We start from the raw sequence: 27,451 nt of genomic DNA on the forward strand, positions 1-27,451 counted from the left end.
GTGCATACACTTCCAAATGTGACAGAAAGGATTCAAGTGTCCATTTTGAGCTGGAGCTGCATTCCACATCACATTGGATTGGGTTTCTCTACAGGCGACTGGAGCACAACTGTACAAAGACTGAACGATGGGAAAATTTAGGTCCCTCACTTGTGTGGGTACCTTTTTCTAATTTATATTTGCTCCTGTGCCTGACTCACCATGTGCTGGCTTGGGTGTTAGCAGCCCATCAATGCATCAGGCAGCTCATCAAGGCTCTCTGCTATACCAAAAGAACTTCGACATCTCATTCCTCATGCACAGAGGGAAGCAGGATGAGACACTACCAGAGGGATGAGGGATCAAAACTAATCACAGCACTCCAATGAGCACAATTCTCAGAAGAGGTGTAAAGCAGCATGACAGTTTCCAATCAACTGCTTTGTATGATTTCAAAAAGTCAAATTAATTCCCAGTGTTTTTGGAAATAACTAATTAGAATTGGATGAAGAAAATGAATCCCATGCAATTTCTTACATTTCAGAAGTAGGTTTCTCAAGCAAAAACTGTTTTTGAACAGAATTGATGCCGCTGCATTAACTCTAATATATTCTTCTGAAAAATATATACAAGTGAAAATCTGGAGCTTCCTGGCAAAAATGTGACTCCTTCAATTACAGTAGAGCAGTGGATACAATTAAGATTTGCAGAATGTGCTCCAAAAATCACTGATAGAAATCCAAGAATCTTTCTTAATCAAAATTAAACCAGACTTACTTAATCATTTTAAAAACAGGTTCATTACATCCCATCACTTTGGAGCAATGCTAATGTGATATCTCTGACACTTGGACTTTGGACTCATGTGTTTGGCAGTGTCTCTGATTGACGAAAAAATTTCAAATTAGTTCTTTTTTGGGAGCGGATGACCGGGGCTGTGAGAGACAACAATTTGGGCACAACACCCTTCATAAACCTCAAGAGTAGCCCTGACACAAGCATGACTTATCTTGGCAAAGCGCTTTGATGTTTACGATTGGAATATAACTTTAATGTGTTGAATCCCTCCTCTCTTTGCTGTTTATATGCCTTGCCTTAGCTGCTTGTCAATCCTGCTTACTTTCCCGCCAGTGTTTGTTGGCTCAAAGCCTCAGGCTCCAGGAAAAGCCGGCTATGTTAGTGATTAATGTTGCATGCTTTCCCATAGCATGCCAGCCGTCTTTTACCCCTTGGTGAATTGTAATGCATGAATACCTCAACATAATCAGTGTTGTAAGCTAACAGTATGTTAACCTCTTCAATACTAGATGCGAAAATGGTTTACTGAAGTGGAATCTAGATTTATTTTACTTCATCCACAATGACTTCACTAACACGTATGTCAGTCAATATGCATGGGGAATAAATTTGAATGCCTTTAGCGGTGCTACTTTGGACTAATCTAAAGGTTCATTTGAACAACAAAGATAGAAGGTTTCAACAGAGTTAGTATGAAAACTGCTGCAAATGCTCTTTGTTCCACAGGCTGAGAAGAGTGAAAAGCACCCATGGTTCACTCCTGAACATTATCCAGTGATCCCTGTAGGAAAGTGCATTTGTAAGGTGTTTGTCAAGGCCAACATGAACCACTGATTCTTCTGCAGTCAGATAATCTCCTGTCACTTATTAACTTGGCTTTTCATATGAGGAATAGCCAAAAGCATGAGACAGCAGGCCTCCTATCCTTCATTAAAATTCAGTACCTTGAAGAGAGAAGAGGAAGTTTTTTTAAAAAGGGTTGCTTTTTGAATTGAATAGTATGAATGTAAAGTGCGGATGGAAGATATCTGCTTAAAGTGGGCAAGATGCTGACTTGCTCACATTTTATTCCAGGTGTTAAAGGTGAATCAATGCTGTTGCATAATTGGTTTGGAATAACTCTTTCCTAGTGCATTCTCTAGGCAATAGACTCCTTGACAAGAGTCCACTTCCTGACCAATCACCACCCAGCCATATAGATTGTAGTTGCCTTTGAAATTTGGTATTTTTGCATCTATTCTAATGCATGCAAGATGAAAAGCTTCCACAGGATTTCTCTTCTTATTGGCAGGGTTCAAGTCCTCCATGATTAAGCGACTATGTGTAACTGGTTTTATTCATAGTCACTTAGTTGATAATGAGATGATATAAAAGCATAGAAAGTAGGAGTAGGGGTATGCCATTTGGCCCACTGATCCTGCTTTTTCCATTCAACATTATCATGGATGATACTCTTTCTCAAAACTGTACTCTTGCTTTCTCCCCGTACCTCTTGACACCTTTAGCTTCTCGAAATCTATCTATTTCTTTGTTAAATATAATCAGTAATTTGGCCTCCATATCCTCCTGTGGTAAAGTATTCTCCAGGTTGACCACCCTTGCAGTGAAGAAATGTCTCCTCGATTCTGTCTGAAATAGCCTACTATGTATCCTAAGATTGTCACCCCTTTTTCCGTACCCCAAGCCCCCAGCCAGGGGAAACACCACCTCTTCATCCTGTCAGAGTTTTATATATTTTAATGAGATCCCCTTTGATTCTTCTAAACTCCAGTGGATACAGATCCAGTCAAACCGATCTCTCCTCCTATAACAAACCGGAAATGTGTTGCTGGTTAAAGCGCAGCAGGTCAGGCAGCATCCAAGGAACAGGAAATTCGACGTTTCGGGCACAAGCCCTTCATCATTGTGCCCGAAACGTCGAATTTCCTGTTCCTTGGATGCTGCCTGACCTGCTGCGCTTTAACCAGCAACACATTTTCAGCTCTGATCTCCAGCATCTGCAGACCTCACTTTTTACTCCTATAACAAACCTGCAATCCCAGGAATCAATCTGGTGAACATTCCCCAGACTCCCTCTATGGTATTTTTTCTTAGGTACAAGGACTAAAAATGCACCCAATTCTCCCTGTACAGCTGCAGTAAGATTTCTTTGTTCTGTACTCCAATCCCCTTGCAATGAAGGTCAGCATAGGATTTGGCTACGACTGCTTGCTACACCTGCACACTTGTTCAGACAGCATCCGAGGAGCAGGAAAATTGATGTTTCGGGCAAAAGCCCTTCATCAGGCTTTTGCCCGAAATGTTGATTTTCCTGCTCCTTGGATGCTGTCTGAACTGCTGTGCTTTTCCAGCACCACTTTAATCTAGAATCTAGTTCCAGCATCTGCAGTCCTTGTTTTTACCACACACATATTTGCTTTTAGTGACTCTTATAACTTGATTCACTTTGTAAAATTGCCACAATTGCAGCATCATTAATGAAGTTCTTGAATGCTTGTACAAATGACATAGTTTGTGCCCTGCTTGATTTTAATTTCATTGACATCAATAGGAGATGCCTAAAATGAAAACAACTTCACAAATCCATCACTTTTCACTTCTGCACACTTTGAAAATGTCGACTTCAGTCCAAGGTGAAACTTTAAGACAAAGTGGTCTTCTTGTTTCTTGCAGTTGATTAGTTAGCTGGGTGGGAGGGAGATAGGAATCAGATTTATTATAGTCTTCAAGTTTGTTTATTAAATATACAGATTTTATATGTTGGATTTTATATGTTAAAACTTGAGGGGAGGTAACATCTGTTTAATAAGAGTTGGAACCTTCAAGAAGGTATGGGTCTACTTTTAGCATCAAACACCAATGATGGAATACTTACAGATAGCATCTCCTTCATCTTCATAGCACAGTGCAAATGATGAATGATACTCTCTTCCATACCAAAGTCCAGCTATTGTAGCAGTAGAGAGTATCTGATTATTAGTGAAACAGCACGACAGAAGTTTCTGGTCCTCAAGCTAGATTTCCAGTTCATGCCATGAACATAGGAACACCTTGTTTCAGTCTAAACTGTTCTTGCAGATTGCTTGCAGCAAAGCTTCACATATTCTGTTTGCTGGGAATTCTCTGCCAGGATTTACAATGTGCAATACTCTTTCCTTTGGTAGAAAACCAAATGCAAAGTTAGCCATCACTTACTTTACTGGAACTGTACAGGACGTGCAGTTATGGAGTAGAGAGCTGAGCCTCATACTAGTGTAATACCAAGTTTCTCAAAATCCACAGCAATTAGCAGGATCAACTTTGCAAGCCATCCATCCCTGCTATAGTTGTGTTTGGCTGCACCTGTTATGTACCAAAATATATTCTTGAAAGGCATTGGAATATATTTTGGCTATTTTGTACTTCTATTCAGCAAGCAGGCTGTGTGAAGTCTTTTGTCAAAGATTTCTATTCACTTTTCATCTCCATCATCCCACCCCTTCAGTGCACCTGTTGCCCAGCAATAAGATAGTTTAAAAACAAATTCAGGGATAACAAGTAGTAAGTTTAAGTTATTGATTCAGTTATAGGGAGGGAGAGAGATAGAGGGATGATGGCAGAAACCATGCAAACTCTGCTCCTGTTCTTTGAATCTTTTAGAACTACTCTACCATTAATTGTTCAACAATGTTTAGTTCCAGTGTTGGAAAACCATCTTCTAAAATGTTCTGCTTAAAAATCAAATCCCGATTTTCACAATTGTCTCTTTTAATGTGAACTAAGTTGCACCTCTACATTTAGTGTATTTGCCCACGACTGAATGTAATTTATACTGCAGGATTTGTGGTATTCTTTAAATACAAACTTTATACAAGGTGATGTACTGTTAAAAGTATATTTTCTGATATCAATCTTATAATATAGATGCACCCTGTAACCCTTGGTTATTTCCCATAGGTATGAGGTTGTTGACATATCCCTTAATCCAGTCTCTAAATGCAAGTTGATAAATTGAGAGACTGCTGCTTTGCTGTGCGGTGGTGACACTGTTCGCCTTTAAAGTAAACAGGTATTTAATCTTTTTTAGTTTGTGTAAAATAAGAAACTGAGTGATTAACAGCACTGAGGTTAGGATGTTATATTCCTGCTGTCAAGGATGCATGCTTTAAGAACATAGTCTGGGCAGAGTTTTGGATTGGCTGTACACAGAGTCAACTTCCTTAGGGCTGCCATATACACTCTGCTGGGATGTAAAATATTTTCCCACAGTTGTTCTGTTGCAGTTGTTTATCTAGTGCCTGATGGGATGTAATGAACAAACTCCAGACCTTTGTTGAAATAGTATTGGATTAGAGAATGATTCAACAGGGTCTGGTCCCACTATAAATAGCTAACCTAAAAACTATTACAAATATAGTCTCGACATTACTTTCTCTGACATTTTCCAGCCCTGATGTCTTTTTGTATTAATTCCAACCTTCAACACAATATTTTCCTCAACCATTAATTTTCAAGTTATTGTGTAGGAAAGCTAGTTGAATTATGACACAAAGTAGAGGTTTATTATGTCAGTACTGTTTGAAGTTTATGTAAAGGTTGTGTACACAATGGGAAAGTTAATAATGCTGATTTATAAGGCGACACATCCAGCTTTTGATAAGCTTTATGTGTCCCTTGGATGTTGTTTCTGAGAGAGCTAATGTTGAAATTTTGTAAATCGCAATTTTTTTAGATAACAAATCTGTATTTTTTAGATAACAAATATAAAACATACATTTTATGGATGTATGATTGCAGATTTCAATTCAATTCCACTTTATTATCCAGATATAAATTAATTTTCTTCAAACACTATAAGTACAATAAAACATGCCACCTGTGATTTGGTAATTTTCTAACTCCAAGGAAAGGCACAATGTAAATGTTAGCTCTTTATTTCTGTAGATTTGCTACACACAGCAATCAGAACGATATGTTTGTTTAGGCTGGGCACATGCTGGCATGTGCTTGGTGAGGTATTGGATATCACAAAGAGACTATTGATGCTTGAATTTACATTGTGTCTTTGAGTGCTTGTATCACTCCGAAATGGAAATCTCATACTTTGTGAAGGCAAGTGAATATGTAAAACTTGTTGAGGAATCGTAGGGATACTTAACTCTGAGTTGAATCTGGGAGAGCTATACCAAAGAAAGATCTTGCATGTACATCATGCTTTTCATGTCCTCAGAGCATCTCAAAGTGCTTTAGGTCTAATGAAGTATTTCCAAATACTCGGGTAAAAAATGAGGTCTGCAGATGCTGGAGATCACAGTTGAAAATGTGTTGCTGGTTAAAGCACAGCAGGTCAGGCAGCATCTTGATTCCTGATGAAGGGCTTATGCCCGAAACGTCGAATTTCCTATTCCTTGGATGCTGCCTGACCTGCTGTGCTTTAACCAGCAACACATTTTCAACTATTTCCAAATACTTCCTACATCCAGACCCTCAACCTGAGCTACAAATCTTCTCAAAACTCACTAAGTATTTCCAAACTATAGCCTGTGTTCTACATACGTATGATGATATTAGATTAGATTCTCTACAGTATGGAAACAGGCCCTTTGACCCAACAAGTCCGCACTGCCCCTCCAAAGAGTAACCCACCCAGACCCATTTCCCTGCCCCTGACTAATGCAACTAACATTATGGGCAATTTAGCATCTTTTGGATTGTGGGAGGAAACCGGAGCAAACCCACGCAGACACGGGGAGAATGTGCAAACTCCACACAAACAGTCACCTGAGGCTGGAATTGAACCCAGGTGCTGTGAGGCAGCAGTGCTAACCACTGAGCCATCGTGCCACGCCATAGCAAGTTCCACAACTTACGAAGAATGTATAGACCTGAAAATTTGATTCTTGGGGATAGAAGGATAAATATTAACCAAATACAAAGAAAACTTCCTTAATAGTGCAATTAGCTGTCTGGAGCCCAAGTTCTGGAATTCACTTCTTAAACCTATCCACCACTATATTGGCACAGTGGTCATTTTTGTTTAATTAGGTTCCTGTAAAGTGCCTTGGGACATTGAAGGTGTTATTCAAATGCAAGTTATTGTAAGAAATGGAGTTTATTAAAAAAAAATTTATAGTAGGAAACGTATTCCCAAACTGGTGGAAATGAAATTTATTTCTCATTTAGCTTTCAAATACTGCTTAGTCATTCAAAGGCATGCAAATTCTCTAAAGATGCCAGTAGCATTTTATTAAAAGCATTTTAAGTCAGAATGGACTGCAATAATATTGCCTGTTTCTTCAAGCTGCCAACTGCATCTTAGATTTGAGTTGACAACACAATATCTATTTATTGGATTATTGTTGGATTGAATAGCTGCATAGTGCTTGAATATTACTTCTCTTAATTTTGTCCCAATTAAGTTTTGGTATAAAGTGAAGGTGAGAAATTTGGTGTTATTCCATTTAAAAAAAGCAATTGTGTGCTAAGTAATCTGTCAGATAGGAGGTTTCGGAGCTCAGTGGGTATTGTCCTTGCCTCTGAACCAGAAGCTTGTTTTGTGACCCAACGAAAGTATGTTCATAACACTACCAAAACTTTCCAGCACGCACCAACGTAAGAGAGCAGGTGAGATTCCTGGTCAGCTTTGTAAGGAAAAGAGTGTTGAAGCCTCTGCTATGAAAGCAGTAAAAAAATGGGTATCAATTTTTGACTTCCATCATCTGACTCTAAGATCTTGGGGTTTTGTGCACTTGAATAGTTTTATAAGGAAAAATATTAAATTGATTTTCAAATAAATTTGGCTATGTGTCAGTTTCGAGGCTTTTTAAAGGCAGGTTTCTGTCAATGAGCTCTAACGAGTTATTTCACACAGTTCTCTGTTGCTCACCTCAGTAAGAATGCACTGCACCTTCGTGACACACCTTTCACATTGTTTTGAACTCAGCAGCGGTGAAATGCTTGCTGGTGCCTGGCATCTTTTGGTGTTCATGGTGTGGCCATCATATTTAAACTCTATGTGTGCACTATATCAAACGCTGCCAGTCGGGTTTGAAGAGGCTGGTGGGTCATTGAAGTGTCTACAGTCTGGCAAAATTCTCCGCAATATTGGTGAGTAGGTTAATGACTAGTTGCATTCTGTAAGGGTAGCTGCCACCATCTTCTTTCTCCTATCACATACTTACTCTGATTCTGCCATTGCACCAATGCTCTCATCTAGCATTTTCAATATTGATTAGCCCTTCCTCCCTGAATGGCTTTCATTCACCCTATCATCCTAAGATATTGACCCTTTCTGCTATCCACACTTCCTGTTCAGTCACTCAGGATACCTCACCATCTTTCCTGACTGATGATACCTGGCCCCCGATTGACTATAGTCCCCTTTGATTCTATATTGCTACCAAACATAGAGTCATGGGGATGTACAGCATGGAAACAAACCCTTCGGTCCAACCCGTCCATGCCGACCAGATATCCCAACCCAATCTAGTCCCACCTGCCAGCACCCGGCCCATATCCCTCCAAACCCTTCCTATTCATATACTCATCCAAATGCCTCTTAGATGTTGCAATTGTACCAGCCTCCACCACATCCTCTTGCAGCTCATTCCATACAAGCTCCACCCTCTGCGTGAAAAAGTTGCCCCTTAGGTCTCTTTATATCTTTCCCCTCTCACCTTAAAACTATGCCCTCTAGTTCTGGACTCCCCAACCCCAGGGAAAAGACTTTGTCTATTTATCCTATCCATGCCCCTCATAATTTTGTAAACCTCTATACGGTCACCCCTCAGCCTCTGATGCTCCAGGAAAAACAGCCCCAGCCTGTTCAGCCTCTCCCTGTAGCTCAGATCTTCCAAGCCTGGCCACATCCTTGTGAATCTTTTCTGAACCCTTTCAAGTTTCACAACATCTTTCCAATAGGAAGGAGACCAGAATTGCGCGCAATATTCCAACAGTGGCCTAACCAATGTCCTGTACAGCTGCAACATGACCTCCCAACTCCAGTACTCAATACTCTGACCAATAAAGGAAAGCATACAAATGCCTTCTTCACTATCCTATCTACCTGCAACTCCACTTTCAAGGAGCTATGAACCTGTACTCCAAGGTCTCTTTGTTCAGCAACACTCCTAGGACCTTACCATTAAATGTAAAAGTCCTGCTAAGATTTCCCAAAATGCAGCACCTTGCATTTATCTGAATTAAACTCCATCTGCCACTTCTCAGCCCATTGGCCCATCTGGTCCAGATCCTGTTGTAATCTGAGGTAACCCTCTTTGCTGTCCACTACACCTCCAATTTTGGTGTCATCTGCAAACTTACTAACTGTGCTTCTTATGCTCGCATCCAAATCATTTATGTAAATGACAAAAAGTAGAGGGCGCAGCACCGATCCTTGTGGCACTCCACTGGTCACAAGCCTCCAGGCTGAAGAACAACCCTCCACCACCACCCTTTTGTTTTCTACATTTGAGACAGTTCTGTATCCAAATGGCTAGTTCTCCCTGTATTCCATGAGATCTAACTTTGCTAATCAGTCTCCCATGGGGAACCTTGTCCAACGCCTTATTGAAGTCCATATAGATCACATCTACTGCTCTGCCCTCATCAATCTTCTTTGTTACTTCTTCAAAAAACTCAATCAAGTTTCTGAGTCATGATTTCCCACACACAAAGCCATGTTGACTATCCTGAATCAGCCCTTGCCTTTCCTCAGGATTCCCTCCAACAACTTGCCCACCACCGAGGTCAGGCTCATTGGTCTATAGTTCCCTGACTTGTCTTTACTGACCTTCATAAACAGTGGCACCACGTTTGCCAACCTCCAGTCTTCCCGCACCTCACCTGTGACTATCAATGATACAAATATCTCAGCAAGAGGCCCAGCAATCACTTCTCTAGCTTCCCACAGAGTTCTCGGGTACACCTGATCAGGTTCTGGGGAATTTATCCACTTTTAACCGTTTCAAGACATCCAGCACTTCCTCCTTTGTAATCTGGGCATTTTGCAAGATGTCACCATCTATTTCCCTACAGTCTATATCTTCCATATCCTTTTCCACAGTAAATACTGATACAAAATATTCATTTAGTCTCTCCCCCATTTTCTGTCGCTCCACACAAAGGCCGTCTTGCTGATCTTTGAGGGGCCCTATTCTCTCCCTAGTTACCCTTTGGTCCTTAATATATTTGTAAAAACCCTTTGGATTCTCCTTAATTCTATTTGCCAAAACTATCTCATGTCCCCATTTTGCCCTCCTGATTTCCCTCTTAAGTATACTCCTACTTTCTTTCTACTCTTCTAAGGATTCACTCGATCTATCCTGTCTATACATATGCTTCCTTCTTTTTCTTAACCAAACCGTCAATATCTTTAGCCATCCAGCATTCCCTATACCTACCAGCCTTTCCTTTCACCCTGACAGGAATATACTTTCTCTGGATTCTTGTTATCTCGTTTCTGAAGGCTTCCCATTTTTCAGCCATCCCTTTACCTGTGAACATCTGCCTCCAATCAGCTTTCGAAAGTTCTTGCCTAATACCGTCAAATTTGGCCTTCCTCCAATTTAGAACTTCAACTTTTAGATCTGGTCTATCCTTTTCCATCACTATTTTAAAACGAATAGAATTATGGTTGCTGGCCCCAAAGTGCTCCCCCACTGACACCTCAGTCACCTGCCCTGCCTTATTTCCCAAGAGTAGGTCAAGTTTTGCACCTTCTCTAGTAGGTACATCCACATACTGAATCAGAAATTTTTATGTACACACTTCAGAAATTCCTCTCCATCTAAACCTTTAACACTGTGGCAGTCCCAGTCAATGTTTGGAAAGTTTAAATCCCCTACCATAACCACCCTATTATTCTCACAAATAGCTGAGATCTCCTTACAAGTTTGTTTCTCAATTTCCCTCTGACTATTGGGGGGTCTATAATACAATCCCAATAAAGTGATCATCCCTTTCTTATTTCTCAGTTCCACCCAAATAACTTCACTGGATGTATTTCCAGGAATATCCTCCCTCAGCACAGCTGTAATGCTATCCCTTATTAAAAATGCCACTCCCCCTCCTCTCTTGCCTCCCTTTCTATCCTTCCTGTAGCATTTGTATTCTGGAACATTAAGCTTCCAGTCCTGCCCATCCCTGAGCCATGTTTCAGTAATTGCTATGATATCCCAGTCCCATGTTCCTAACCATGCCCTGAGTTCATCTGCCTTCCCTGTTAGGCCCCTTGCATTGAAATAAATGCAGTTTAATTTATTAGACCTATCTTGTCCCTACCTGCCCTGACTGTTTGACTCACTTCTGTTCTCAGCTGTACCCATCTCAGATTGTTTTTTTTTCTCACTATGTCCCTGGGTCCCACTCCCCCACCTTACTAGTTTAAATCCTCCCAAGCAGCTCTAGCAAATTTCCCTGCCAGTATATTAGTCCCCTTCCAATTTAGGTGCAATCCGTCCTTCTTGTACAGGTCACTTCTACCCCAAAAGAGATTCCAGTGATCCAAAAATGTGAATCCCTCTCCCATACACCAGCTCCTAGCCATGAATTTGTCTGCTCTATCCTCCTGTTCCTGCCCTCACTAGCTCGTAGCACTGGGAGTAATCCAGATATTACTACCCTTGAGGACCTTTTTTAAATTTCTGCCTAACTCTCTGTAATCTCCCTTCAGAGTCTCAACCTTTTCCCTTCCAATGTGGACAATGACCTCCTGCTGGCCCCTCTCCCCATGAGAACATTCTACACCCTCTCTGAGACATCCTTGATCCTGGCACCAGGGAAACTATTCTGCTTTTTCTCTGCTGGCCACAGAAATGTCTGTCTGTACCTCTGACTACAGAATCCCCTAACACAATTGATCTCTTGGAAGCCGACGTACCCTTCGTTGCATTAGAGCCAGTCTCAATACCAGAAACTTGGCTGTTCGTGCTACGTTCCCCTGAGAATCCATCACCCCCTACATTTTCCAAAATAGCATACCTGTTTGCAATGGGTATATCCACAAAAGACTCCTGCCCTAGGTGCCGACCTCTTCACCCTTCCTGGAGTTAACCCATCTATGTGACTGTATCTGAGACTTTCCCCCTTCCTATAATTGCCATCCATCACATACTATTGCTGTTGCAAATTCCTCATCGCTTCTATCTTTCTCTCCAACCGATCCACTCGATTTGATTAGATTCGCATCCAACAGCATTTATGGCAGATATAATCCGCAGTAACCCTTAAACTCTCTTTAAACTCCCACGCCTGACAAGAAGTACATATCACTCTAAAGGCCATTTTTGCTCCTTCACAATCTACAGACCCAGAAAATAACACGATCTTATTCCTCTACAAACACTGCCCCAGGTTAAATTAATTATATTTTAAGTTTAATCAAGAGACTTATCTCCAAAAACATATAATCAAGAAAGAATCCACTATACTCACTACTGCAGCCTTTCTCTTGGACAAACTTAAAACAACAATTCACTTACCTGATTCTGAGCTGTGAACTTCGCCCAACAGTTCCTCCAAGATTAGTTGTGAATTTCACTGTTTGTTAATTTTCCCAGATGCACTCCGATGTCCAGCGATACACGAATTCAAACAGCAAAGGCAGTAACTGTGCAGGTGTTCTCTCTCTCTCTCTCTCTCTCTCTCTCCTGCACTGTCCTCACCATGTGCTTCCTTTGTCTGCTCTTCTCCCTTTTAAAACTGCTGTTGTTTTGACTTTTATTTTCCAAAGTTCCAAAACAATGCAACACAATATAAAACAGTAATTGCTGCTCCTGGAATTTGAGGAAATCACCTCCAACACCTAAAATACCTCAAAAAAAAGGAGCAGCTCTTACAGCCAGAAATGTTTCCCGTCCTCCATCTTGGCTTACCCAGAATCCTTCTCCTAAACATGACGAGCTGGTGGCTATCTTTCTGCACTCAAAGGCAAGGTAGAAATGCTGTGAGCATCCAATTAGGCACAAAGTGAATGAGCTCAAAACAATGTAGAATCCCTGAGATGCATCCTGTTCTGAATCATGAAATGGGTGGCTGATTCTGCGTATAGAGAGGCCTGGCTGCAGCAATACAATGTTAGGTGTCATTGTCAGTGCAATGTAGAAGTGGTGAACAGTCTCTGAGGTGAGTCCAAAATGTGCCCTGATGGTGTACTGAGGCTGTGGTTTTGCCAATGCCAACCTCTAGGGACAGAGGGCCTAGGTGTTCACTGCCCGGAGCATTCCCTGTGGTTTTGTGGCATGCTAGTCAAGATGGATACCTAAAGAAGATGCTAGCAAGCTGCATCCTCCAGGTACCTGGTCAGGCTTTCATATATGAGAAAATGTCACAGTTTAATTTTTCTCCATTACTTGGGAAATTAGCAAACTGCACATAAATGAGGCAAGATTTGTTCATGATGTGATGTAAATGCATAAAAACAGACTACCTGTTTCTCACTAACTAGACTCTTGTGTCTCTGCTAAAAGTTGAGTGGAAAATCAAGCATTGCTTCGTGATGTCAAGGATTTCAATTTTCTCACAATATTTTACCTATTGACTTGGCACTGCATATGTCTTTAAGGCACTTGAATATTCTACGTATCGTCTTAAAATGGCCACAGCAATCAGTTCACCACAGTTAGCCCAGTTTTGTGTAATCAGTATGGAACAAATAAAGGGACAGTCATTTTTCTAATTTCCAGTGAATATAGACCTAACATGTTTAATCTTTCTTCAATCCTGCAACCAAGTGTACTATCCCTGAACTATTTCTAAAACATTTTATATATTTTTTTCAAATATGGACACCAAGACTGTACACAGTATTCCAGGTGCAGTCTCATCAATGCCTGAACAATTGCATTGAAACTTATTCCCTTTTGTATTCCATTCTCCTTACAATAAATAACAACATTTCATTTGATTTATGTACAAGGCCAACCAAATCCCTCTGAATCCTGCCAACTCTCTTCATTTAAATAGTGTATTGTTTTACTGTTCTTCCTTCCAAAATGAGCAGGTTCACATTTACCCACTTATACTCCATCTGACAAATTTCTGCCCACTCACCATCCCTGCCTATACACCTGTATATCTTTTGCAGACCCTTGACCTCCTCTTGACAATTTTCTTTCTGATCTATCTTGGCGTCATCAATAAATTTGCTGACCACACATTTAGTTCCTTTATCCAAATCATGGATATAGATTGTAAATAATTCAGGTTCTATCATTGATCCCTGTGGCACTCCACTAATTACAACTTGCCAATCCAGTAAAGACATATTTATCGCTGCTTCCTGTGAGTTCATAGTCACTATCCCTGCTTATGTCACACACTACATGATATGCTCTTATCTTGCATAGCAACCTCTGGTGTGGCACCTTATCAAATTTTTTTTTCGAAAATCCAATTGCACCTCATTTACCGGCTCCCCATTGTCTCCTCTATCTATTCATAACAACATCAGAAATGTTCTCTTTAGTTTGCTTATGTTGGTTCTTTATCAAAAAATTGGACATGAAACTGAGGAAAACTTGAGGTTAGATTCATAATTGGAATGATGAATTCATCAGTTTCAATCCAACACTCCATCTGATGGTTTGGGAACAGCATGGAGGTCAATTTGACTTGGATTTGATGTTAAACGGAGCTAAGTTTTTCATTCCAATGCTTAGTTAAATTTCACCTCCTTCAAACCAGTAATATACAATGGAAGATTTCTTATTTTAAATCATTCAAATTGCAAACTAATAGTAATTGCCCATCTGCAGCCATTGCTTCACATAATAAATTGCTGATTGCAGCAAGAATATTAGGGAATTAATGAACCTGTTCATTTTAGGTTAACTTGTATCACTTCCACTTATATCCTGCTGCCCAGTGTTTTAGACAGAAATCCGCCAACAGTTTTAGGCAGAGGTTGTTTAGACATACATCTAAACAATTCGTGTGAACAGATTGTGGCTGTTTTCCCTGGAGCGTTGGAGGCTGAGGAGTGACTTTGAAGAGGTTTATAAAATCATGGGGGTCATGGATAGGGTAAATAGGCAAGATCGTTTCCCAGGGGTGAGAGAGTCCAGAACTAGAGGACATAGATTTAGGATGTGAAGGAAAAAAATTAAAAAGGGACCTGAGGGGCAACTTTTTCACACAGAGGGTGATGCATGTGTGGAATGAGCTGCCAGAGGAAGTGGTGGATGATGGTATAACCACAACATTTAAAAGGCATCTAGATGGGTTTATGATTAGAAGGATTTAGAGGGATGTGAGCAAAGTGCTGGCAAATGGGACTAGATTAGTTTAGAATATCTGGTCAGCATGGACAAGTTGGACTGACGGATCTGTTTCATCTGAACACCCCTATAACTCTACCTCTTAATCTGAACAATATGAGGAGCAAAACTAGACCAAAAGAGCTCAGTCAGAGGGTGCTAGGATTAGAGATCTAAATAATAACCAAGATGCCTATATGTATTTACTTTACTGTCACTATGCATTATTCCTAACTGGACAAAGCAAACGATATGATTGCTTTCATGCCCTATTCTCTCTGGCTGGCTATTAAAAAGGTATGACAAATGATGGAGCACTTTGCCTTCCAGAGCTCTTCTTTGTACCATTCCTAATGCTTCATATCCTGAAATTGTCATAAATAGAAAATAGTTCAATGATGCCACTAGATTCCTGAGCAACTGGGCACAAATTAAAAGGGTTGAGATGGTTCAAGGGGCATAAAACTCTCAATGTTCTCTTCATGATAGATTTAAAATCTCAGAGAAGGATTCTAACTTCCTACACTTCCACTTTTCTGCCCATCTTTTTTTCCATCACCATGCTTGATTTCCCTCTTTTTATTCTCGAAGTAAAGACTAGTGCTGGGATATATTCCCGGGATGTCAACATGTCTAGAATGCTCATCAAAATGCACATATGAGCCTCACCCTAGATGGTGATGGGTTATTTGAAGGAATGGGAAGATGGCATCAGAGTCCAATCCTAGCAAACACATGCTGTTCCAAGACTGGTTTCACTTAGTGGGAACATGGATAATATTATGTTTTAGATTGCATTAAGAATCCAGGAAAGTTTGAGACACGGATGCTGGTAAACATTTATTAGGGAGCAGAAAACATGTTGCTACATTTCAACATGTCAGTTTAAATATGTGTTCAGGATTAGTGTGTGGGAAAATAGCTTTTATCACAATATCATTTCCTTTTTTAGTCTGTATTGTGACCTGACCCTTTTTTTAAAAAAGTCTGCAATCAATTAACTTTTCCCAATATATAGTTCCTTCCAGAGCAGACCATTGACCCTTCTTCTATCAGCCAGAATTTTTTCCATCTTGAGTTATGGAAATTCATCATCAGTGCCTATTTTCTATTCTGTACTTTTTAACCCTGTAGTTTCCATTGATGTTAATATCAAGTAGGATGAGAATAAAGCTGCTTAAAATTAATTTACAGCCATTTTCTAACTGTACTGTTGATTGAACAATGAGATTAAAGTTTTTGGAATTTTATCTATTTATTGCTCAAGGTTTCACTAAGCTGTTGAATGCGCTACCAGGGTGACACTTTTATTTAAAAACAAAACAAAGAACTGTATTTGCTGGCGATCTGAAACAAACAAAAGCAGTTAGTGCTGATGAAACTCAGCAGCCCTGCAGAAAAAGGAGAGAAAACAGAGTTAACATTTCGAGTCCAATGACTCTTCTCAGAATGTTCTGAGGAGGAGTCACTGGACTAGAAATGTTACCTCTGTTTTCTCTTCAAATATGCTGAGTTTCTCCAGTACTTTCTGGTTTTGTTTATATAGCATTTATCTATCTTGATTATTCAAAATTACCATGAGATAGCAAGATAATAGATGTGTTTATTGGGAGGCTAGATAGGTACATGAGGGAGAAAGGGATGGTATATGCTGAGAAAGTGTGATGAAGTGATGCAGGAGGAAGCCTGTGCAGCATATGAACACTAACGTAGATCAGTGGGGCCGAATGACCTGTTTCTGTGCTCAAATTTCTAAGTTATTCCAGTTATAGTAAAGGAGCATGAAATGTGTGGTACCTTATGTTTTTTGGCTTCACAAGTAATGTGCCTCATTTCATGTTTATTATTTGTAACACAGCTTACAAAGTAGATTACAATAGATATTTATTTGCTACTGTATGAGAGGTTTAAGATTCTTGCTCTTAATGTATATCTAGAAATTTCTTTTCCCTGTTTATACAGGCAAATCATAGGAAAAACATTTCGAAGAACATCACTTGTGTGTTGTGTTGTGGATAGGATGCCAAAATTACCATGTTTTCATCAGGAAAAACAATAATAAGCTTGCACTGTGTAGAATATTGTTTTCAGTTAAAAGCAAAACACTATGAATATTGGAAATCTGAAGTAAAAACCTGCAGAAATACTTCATTAGGCAGCATTTATAGAGAGAGATACAGAGTTCACGTTTCAAATCAATGATTAGATTAGATTAGATTACTTACAGTGTGGAAACAGGCCCTTCAGCCCAACAAGTCCACACCGACCCACCGAAGCGCAACCCACCCATACCCTTACCCCTACATTTATCCCTTACCTAACACTACGGGCAATTTAGCATGGCCAATTCACCTGACCTGCACATCTTTGGACTGTGGGAGGAAACCGGAGCACCCGGAGGAAACCCACACAGACACGGGGAGAACGTGCAAACTCCACACAGTCAGTCGCCTGAGGCGGGAATTGAACCCGGGTCTCTGGCGCTGTGAGGCAGCAGTGCTAACCACTGTACCACCATGCCACCCATCCGATCTTTCATCAGAACTGGGAAAAGTTTAAAAATGCATTCAGATTTTGCAATAAATTCAGCAAGGATGTCATGGTGGCTCAGTGGTTGGCACTGCTGCCTCATAGTGCCAGGGACCAGGGTTTGATTCGACCCTTGGGTGACTGCCTGTATGGAGTTTGCACGTTCTCCCTGTGTTTGCGTGGGTTTCCTCTGGGTGCTCCAGTTTGCTCCCACAAGTGCAAAGACATGTAGGATAGGTGCATTGGCCATGCTAAATTGCTCATTATGTACAGGGTAGGTGAATTACCCATGGGGAATACAGGGATAAAGTACGGGGTGAATGCTCTTCATAAGGTCGATGGCCCAAATGGCTTACTTTCACACCCTAGGGATTCTATGATCAGAGTAGCCAGTCATTTTGGATTCAATACTTGACCATGTGGTTATAATATGAAACCATTGTGGCTGAAGTATTGTAGTATCTGACCCAACAGTCAGCAGCTCAGCCGTAAAATAAAAGGAATGTTTTATTATATGATCAATACTAAACTAACTAGTCTCACAGGAATGGTAGAGGTATAACAATTGGGCTCAGAATTTCCTTGGTTTAGGGTAGGATCCAGGGAAAGGAATCTTTTGTCGGGTATGTCTGAGTGTCAGGATGCTGGATGAGCGCAGGGATCGGTTAAACAAATAATGCCAAATGTAGAGCTAACCTTGTGAATAAAGGACATTTGGTGACTTACTGAGGAAGACCAACCCATCAAAGGGTTTAGGAAGGCAATGCAGCAAATTGGATAAGGAGAAATAACCTTTCATTAATTGCTACAATTTCAAGAGAATTTTACATTTCAGTTATAAAAGGGAGAACAGCAATTATAAAATACAATGAAATATTGAATAATTTTAGGAAATTTCATTTTAATATGCATGAGTCCTGTAATAGAAGCATGCAACGTACATTTGATTGTACATAAAAGTAAACCGGATCAATGCATTTAAATTTAAATCTTTATTTCTCTTCCAAATTTACCATTTGTTTAAATTTTGGAAGTGAATGCCAGTCCGCCCGCTTAACTTTCCTGGAAGAAAACAGTATCATTTTCCTATCCAATCTCTGCAATTTCTATGTGATGTTGATTCCAAATCAAAAAGCACTCATCTGTTTGTGTGGTATCAGTAAATTAAAGAAATCTGTCCAGTGGCTGCTCTTGATTATTTGCCACACATCTTGGATTTTCTGTTCCAATAAACACAAGTGACTACTTCTTCCTCATTGCATCATCAACGTCTCATTCAAAAATTTTCAGACACAACTAGCAAATTCCTCAAGTTTGGCACCAAATTCAGTCTTCACCAATGCATCTTACAATCCAGTTAATTAGTGATTAAAATGCACCCAGTAGATCGTTTGGCAAGAAGATCCAATGTGTAACTTAGCGATACCAGTAGGATTTCAAGTTCAGGTTCCTTGAGCTAAGTGCAGAGCCCATGTTTATGTTATATTAAACTATGTCTAGATTGCAATATGATTTATTACAACATTGCTACAAATAACATTGACTTCACTTCAAACATACTTCAATAGCAATAAAGCAGTTTAAGATATCATGAGTCTTTTAAATACACTGTATGAATACACACATTTTAGTCCCTAATACAATTGGCGATAGATCCACATGAAAGCCTACTTATTAAGTCCAAAGCATTGAAGTTTCAGGGTAGGAATGAAGAGAAACCTAGCTAGAAGGGGAAAAGAAGTAGGAATTATTTGGTGTTATATTACATTGGAGCAAGTGTTGTATTGGATCTCCCAGATATTTGTAACAAGATCATTAGTATTGTTCAATCTCATAAATAACTGGAATTCAGAGCCTCAGTTTTAGTTGGCTTTTGAACTGGCAACATGGAAATGTTATTTGATGAAATAACAACTAAAGAAATTTAATACAGTTAAGGTCCTGTACTGCACAATGTAAGAAAAATTTGATAGCATATGTATACCTGATTGATGTTGAAACAGCTAAACATGAAGTAGAAGGAGATTGATAGGCTTTAGTGCTTTATAGTTATGTTCCACCATTAAATCAGCAAAGTAAATAGAATACCACACAAAATGTAGTCCAAACAGCAGCTTACAATTCTGAGAAAGTTGCAGCCAATTGTATTGTATTTTGGTCAGATGATTATTGCATCCATATCTAATCATTTCAGTTGCTGGAGTCGGCACAGTTAGGGATCACGAGGCTGATCATTGGTGTCTGGGATATAAACAAAGACTGGAAAAGTCAAACAGCAATTTTTGCATGGCATTATAGGGAACAAATAGCTTTTAGAGAGGCCTAGATGAAGCTTATTAACAGTTTAGCCTGTGCTTAGCACAATAGAGTTGAAAGTGACACTAAAGGCAGCCATTTAGAGAACTTTCAAGTGACTGCCACATAAAGTAGCTGTATTTGCTCATTTACAAAACTCCACAACATTTTGATGTCTGGCAAAACCAGCATTTACTGCTCATCCCTATTGCTCCTCAGAAGGAGGTGAATCGCCTCCTTGAATCACTACTGTCCACCATGGGGTTTGATGTATACAGTGCTATTAGGAAGGGAATTCCAGGATTTTGACCCAGTGAAGGAATGGCAATATCTTTCTAAGTCAGAATGGTATATAGCTTGGCAAGAAGTCTGGTATTTCTGTATATCTGCGGCCCTTGTCCTTCCAATTTGTAGAATTTACAGATTTGGAAGGTGCTAGTGAAGGACCTCTGGCGAGTTGCTTCAACACATCTTGTAGATGGCACACACTGCTGCTGCTGTTTAAGTTGGTAAATTGTGTTGATCATCTCCTACCTAGACAGACATGATTGGCACGGATGAGGTCAAGTCAATGTTTCTCTCTTGTTGATTCCCTCACAGCTGCCACAGGGACAGTCTGGCAACATATCCTTCAGGACTCCACCAGCTCAGTCAGTAGTGATGTGACTGAATCACCAGTAGAAAGGGAGTGCCTAGCTATTAACATCTTGCTAGGGGATTCCCCTTAATCCAAGGTAGAATGGGAAGAGGACATGAGCCAAGGCTGAAGGAGAGAGGAACAGGAAGAATCAGGAAGTGCCTCCTCCATCAGGTTCTTGGACACCTCACCTTATACCTATTATTTGATCCTGAAACATCTTGAAACCTGATACTTTATGTCAGTAGCAGTTCTACCTTTGGGAAAGGTGGGGGTGACATAAGGGGCCATGTTTGCTGAGCTATAAAAATTGCACTTAATCAGTGTTTGAGTGCAAACTCTGCAAGTTTCTGAGTTCACATCTCCAGCAGGTTTAAATTGTGGTCATCAGCAATTAAGTGTAATTATGCTGTCCCAATGGTTCAAGGTTAAAGTCACCGTCTTCAATCCATACCGAATGGAAAGGTATCCTGGTCCATGTAGAATTGCCATTGCAAGCTGGGCCAGTAATAAAATAAAACCAGCACATTTTCTTGTCCATATTTGACCGAAAGACTCCTGAAGGAAAGGTTGTTTGCACATGTGACTGAAGGGATCTTCCATGTTCTTGTGTTCTGATAGGTACAATCCTTGAAGTATCAAAGGGTGTTGGTGGAACCATAAGTCAGAAAAAGCACCCTAGAGTGAAGTAGCGGGCCCCAAATTATCAAAGATTTAAAAATGTAGTCAACAAATTATATGCCAATAAACTCCATGTTAAAACTGACCGTTTAAGTGGGCCTCTGTTGTTCAACTTTGTGGTCATCTGTCAGAAATAAATTCACTTAATCAATCATTCGGCTGCTCCTTCAAAAACTCCTTTTCATGTGGTTGGAAAGATGACATCTAGAATGAATTATTTTCTGGCAGATTAAATTTAATTTAATGCAGTCTTCAGCTTTAGTTGCAAATATAAAACATGATACAATAGCTCAGTATTAATTCCCCCAGCTGTGAGAAACTGCTGATGGCAATGTGTGAAGTAGCAATTTTAATAATTTTAAATGCCTGCTCCAGAGATTGAAAGTGATTCTCCCGCTGGCCAGGCTCTTGGGACCTCACCGTTCCTTGTACATACATGTTGAGAGCTGACTGACTTGGCAGGTGAAAGCAGTGTGATGAAATCCTTTTAGCTGTAAAAACGAGTTTTTTTCTGTTAATGTGGTTTGTTGCAATCATCTCTTCTGAAAAGCTCTGTTACTTGGTGTTACACCTTGCAAAACAAATTCTCTTTTGCTCCTTTGATTGTTAATGGTTGGAACCAATCCCCTCTGTGGTTTTCCTTTTCCTGATCCAGGGAGCTCTGGCTATTTGCAGCATTTTTACTGCTGGCCCAGCTGGCAATATCAATGCTGTGTGGACCAGGGACTTTCCTACTCTGTATTGTGACAGCATAACTTTTAACCGCATTGCTCACAACATATCCTAGTCATGCGCTGCTGCCACCATCAATTCAGCCATTGATTCCTCTCTTTCTTGCAACTGTTTATCTCCAGTGCAGGGCAGAAAGTGCATGCTTTCACCATCTGCAAATTAGAAGACAGCGTGGTATGAAGGGAAGGTAAGCTGTGAGACAGAAGATCAGATTGGAGGTTCCTATACTCTTCAATGATTTCAGCCTCAGCACTGGCCACAGCTTCAGAAATGGGCATGCCCATAATGGTCATCATGGTCCTCTCAATGGAGGTCAGTATATGCAACTATCTTCTTTCAGTTAACGTCTGCTTCCTCCCGTAGTATGCAGTATTGTTGTGCAAGAGAGAGGAAAGTGTTCCAGAGAGTGTCATGCAACTAGTTGGACTCACACAGCTATGCAATCAGGACAGTCATAAATTGTGTGAAGTGTACATGGGGCTTGCAAATATGCCAAATGTGTGAGAGTGCAATGTCGCAAGCAAATGTCAGGTATGAGCACTGCTTAATAAGCAATTGTTTGTCGGAAAGTGATAAGGCTGCACTGTAATAACATGTCTGATTCAAGTAGTGCTGTTGATGGGATATAACATTTGAAAATACATTTACTGGTTGCATCCACTCATGTAATGTCATTGAACCTCTTGCAGCATTTACTCAAGTCCTTGGGCTTAACCCTTGGCTTTCACCACCAGGGCTATTTGCTCCCTGTACCCTCAGTAAATATATCTCAAGGGCATCCTGGACTGTGAGAATAAAAGATACCTCTCCTTCTTTAAATTTCTTCTACTAAGTTCACCAGTGCTTTAAAACATTAAAGCACATTCTCCCATCTTGTGCCATCCTTATGACTTTCCTAGGTCAGATAGAACAACTTTTAGTCGCCTCTCCAGCCACAATGTGCCTCCCTTTAAGGGGTGACGGGTGTCAACTACTGTCAGCTTTACCTGATCTTGGGCACTCTGCTGAGGCTTGCTACCTGTTGCAATCATATTAATCAGCAGGCAACACAAAGTTGGCAAGCTGCCTATATACCACATTGAAAAGATGATGTGGGTTATGCATAGTCCCTATGCTTGTTTTTGGCTGGTAACAAATACAAAGTGCTGAAATTTTCAAAAAAATGCTGTCATGTAAAATCCACCTTTACATGTGGGAGGAGAAAAAAAAATTGATTTCAGTTATTTTTATTTGATCCCAATGTTGGCAGTCTTGCATCCGTTACGGATAGACTCACTCACCTGCCTCGTTTATGTGAGCATCAGCCTGGCCCCGTGTTGTGCGTGGGAAGATGATAATTCAACTCAAGAGGGCTGCCAAACTGGCCCATTGTGCTGTGGCTAATAATGTTTTGCTTCAGTGCAGTACAGAATCATAGCTGCTACGCTTGTAGCTTTCCCATGTCATTTTAAATGCCACAGAGCTCTGATGGAGTCAGAGATGTTGATGTCAGTTTGCAGCTTTCTTGGCAGTGTGCAGTTGAAAGGCACACAAACCAACAGGGGTTAATGTTGAAACAGTGCAAGTGAAGAGATCTTGCACACCATTGAGTAACAGATGATATCTTTTGAGACGGCTGCATTTCTGTTGAATAAACCAGTAACTGGCTCCAGCACCTAAATCAAGCAGTGCGAGTGTGAGACTAATGACATGTTGAAACACAAATACTTTATAATGTTTAAACAATTAAGCATTGAAGTGTATTTTGTTTGTGCAATTGGGAAACAGTCTTGTGGGAGAACAGTGAGCACCAGTCTATAACATGCTGCATATGTACAGATATGTTTACCATGGCTGTTATCGGGGCATTGCAATCTTTAATCGATAAATAGAACTCCTACACGCTCCAGCCTTTTTCTGTCCCTCAGTTCCTTCAGAGATCTTGATCTTGTCTGTCAATACTGTCTAAAATATAATGAGAAAAATTCCAGGCTGAGGCTAATGTCAAAACTGAAACTATCAGTAATGAATCTATTCCACCACTTATCAAAATAGGGTCTGTGGCACATTTATCAAATAATATTATTTCAGCACTGAGTCTTCTAGACTCTGATTAGATATTTTTAGAATGCTTGTAATAGGGAGATTTTTGAGTGAGATGATTACTGAAGAAATTTCATGATTCTTTTCTCAAAACATTAGCAAGGCAGTACCTTGCATCAAGAAATGTTAGCACCTGGATTTGTCCTGATATTCCTCACGCACCAAAATCCTATCTGTGACTGAAACAACCTAATAGCAAAAAGGCTGATTCAGGCCCATTGATGTGGGGATTGGATTCAAATTAACACTCCCATTACTCCTCTCTGCTGTGGTGTCAGCTGAAGACACTGGCTCCTGAAGGCCATACCCTTTCCCACATGGGATTGAGGGAGGGAATCTTGGTTGTCATGACCTTTTGAGGATTTGGTACTTCACAGTGGCTGGCTCAGTGATTATCACTGCTGCCTCACAACACCAGGGACCCAGGTTTAATTCCAGCCTTGGGTGACACTCTGTGTGGAGTTTGCACATTCTCCCCATGTCTGTATGGGTTTCCTCCAGGTGCTCCAGTTTCCTCCCACCATCCAAAGATGTGCAGGTTAGGTGAATTGGCCACGCTAAATTGCCCGTAGTGTTAGGTGCAGGGGTAAATGTAGGGGAATAGGTCTGAGTGGGTTGCTCTTTGAAGGATCGGTGTGGACTTGTTGGGCCGAAGGGCCTGTGTCCACACTGTCGGGAATCTAAAAAAAATATAAGAATGGATCACCCACATCATGCTCTTAGCTGAAGAAGAAGATGTACGGCATCTCTAAAGAGAGGGATAATATGAAGTGAAAAATAGAATGGTGGCTGGATATTGTCCAGATGAATATCAGGAAATATTTTTCAAATGTCTTAATTGTAACATTGCCCTGAACCCACTGCATCTTACAGAAAGTAGAATAACATGCACATTGACTACTTCATGCCTAATGTATGAGGTTAATTGAAAAGTGCACGGTCCTGTCTGATTGTTTATTTGCGCTGGCAAATATTGCTAAATTACACTCAAACTTTGCCTGGAAGCCGTGGAATTGGCATGTATGGTAATTTCTGAATGCCAATTATAGCCTTAGATTCACATTCTCAGTTCAATCAATTATAAGCCCAATAGTCAGGACTATGTTAACTAAGGCAACACAAAGGTTGTGTCATTCAGACCAGGAGGTCTCAGGTTAGATTCCCCTAGGTCAGGTTCTTTCAGCTGGGGCACCACTATTGGCTTTATCATGGGTCTCAGTGCTCTGAGTTGGAAAGACAAAATCAACTGGATTGTACAGTGTGCTGGAGATGCGTTCGTCGATGGGAAGCCGAGGACATGTTGGTTTTAGTTATATTTCCTTATAATTGAGTAGCTTGCCAAAATTTAAGCCTTTTGAGTTGAATATTGGGTGTTTGGGCAAGGGCACTGGAGAGTGAATGGTGGATTTGGAATCACACCCAGATGTGAATCAAATTAGAGTGACAGCAAAAGAGGATAAAATTTGAAAGGTTCGGTGGAAGACCAAATTTCTACAATCAGAAATAATGAACTATTATCACAAATTTTATGCAAGAAATTGAGCCTGAACAGCAGAATTAATCTTGAGTATTTTTAAAAAACAAACCTATAATAGGAAAACAATGTCTTGCACTGCAGCCCAGTGATTAGGGTTTTTCATTGTACCAGTGATTTTCTCTGAAATAATTTTGATCTTGATTGCAATATCCAGGAGATATTCAGTAGAAACAAACACAGAGAATGCTGGAGAAACTCAGCAGTTCTGGTAGCATCTGTGGAAAGAGAACAGGGTTAATGTTCTGAGCACAGTAGGAATCTTTTTCAGAACTTCTTCAGACATTCAATAGAAGCCAACTATGCCACTAAGAGAGAAGAACCAAATGCGCACATCATCTCGGTTAACTGTGCCACCAATATTCCTATTGTAAAATGTAAACATTTGTGAATTTCCATAAGCAATACCACCTAAATTGCCCATAGTGATAAGTGCATTAGTAGGGAGTAGGGGAATGGGTCTGGGAAGGTTAGTCTTCGAAGGGTTGGTATGGACTTGTTGGGCCGGAGGGCCTGTTTCTGTACTGTAGAGAATCTAATCTAATCTAATCTAACTCATCTGAACATTAGAAAGGAAGTATAATACTGAACAGTCCTAGAAAGATAAGAAAAAACACCATGATGCTACAGAAACACAGATACATTTATCTAGTTGAGTGATGGCTAAAAGTGCCAATCATTGCACAGTGCAATATGTTTTTTGAAGTGGCCTGTGTTAGTTAGCGTACTCAAGATGGATTTCTTGCTGTTTAAAATAAGTGACAGTGAACACAGTTATTTTAACAGCTGGAATGGCTGCACAGATCTGCCCGATGGAATGTGGTGCAATTTCTCACATTACATTGAAAATGCCTACGATGTGAAGAGGACTTTATGAAGATTAGAGCATTTAGCTCAGCTGCTACATAGCACTGCCAAAAATATCTGTTCCAGATAATTCTTAAAAAAATATTTACAGAGGAAAGAAAACATAAATAGTCAATTGTTGAAATGTTTCTCTTCAGAAACAGATAAAGCTAGTATTTAATTGTCTTAAGGTTTAACGTTATAATAATTTACTTCTGGATATCTGGTTCTGAATGAAGAATGACTTCAGCATCTGTTGAATACTTCCCTAGCAGTCTGTGAGAACTCCAGTAGATGGGTGTCAGATGTACCAAGAGTTGAAATATGTTTAGTGAACTGGTCACTCCTTTCACTTCCATTTCAAAGTCCAAGAAACTTCTTTATTCAACTGTTTAAATTCTACAAATTGAATTCTTCACTTTGCTTTGATTCAGTTCAATAGGAGAAGTCAGACCACAAGGACACTTCTGATTTTATTGGCATGGAAAATCTTGGTTTCAAAAAGCACGATGACAGAAAGCAGAAAGCGATCTCTTCCTTGATTTGCTGTGTGCAGGGGTGGAGAATTTGTCTTGAAGCCTAAAACAATTTGTATCATAGCCAGCAAAGTTGATTGAACAGACATTGACAATGGCATCAGACTACCTAGATTAGTGGGTGTGAAGATCTGGACCCTCAGATGGAGATTCAATCCTTGCTTTGTGCTGTTAGCTAATCTCAGTTGGAGCAGCACATTCATGAGAAAATGTCTCTTAGCTTTGGCACCTCTCAACAGGATCAGAGATAATCAGGCCTGCTTTCTGTTCCAGTTACTCCTGTTTGGTGACAGTATACATAAGCAAATATGTGCTAATGTCACTAGCTGGACAATCGCCTTCAACTACCCTCTGACTTTGTTTTGTGTCTGGAATGCTTCAGTTCAGCACTGGCAAAACTGAACCCATCTCTCACCATACATTTCTCACTTTAGTATTCCCCAGTCTCATCCCTCTTTTTGAGCCATATTTATGTTGATTCTGACATTATGCCCACTTCTGCAGATGAAGCCTATTGAAATTGAAGGGATTTTGATGGATACAAAGAGGACACTTTCTTGTGAAATGT

The 27,451-nt window shown here is 40.2% G+C and overlaps 1 protein-coding gene across 2 annotated transcripts in view; it reads left to right on the forward strand.

The window, feature by feature from the left end:
* Positions 1–27,451, forward strand: part of notch3 (notch receptor 3) — a 406,903-nt gene that overhangs the window by 117,227 nt on the left and 262,225 nt on the right. The window contains exon 2 of one of the 2 annotated variants that reach the window (XM_060854870.1): positions 22,008–22,197. The exons of the other annotated variant lie outside the window; for it this stretch is intronic. The gene's annotated coding sequence lies outside the window, so the exon portion shown is untranslated. The remainder of the gene's footprint in view (positions 1–22,007; positions 22,198–27,451) is intronic. 2 annotated transcript variants of the gene reach the window in all.

This window comes from Hemiscyllium ocellatum, chromosome 45, assembly GCF_020745735.1.
Source record: "Hemiscyllium ocellatum isolate sHemOce1 chromosome 45, sHemOce1.pat.X.cur, whole genome shotgun sequence".
Taxonomy (NCBI): Eukaryota; Metazoa; Chordata; class Chondrichthyes; order Orectolobiformes; family Hemiscylliidae; genus Hemiscyllium; species Hemiscyllium ocellatum.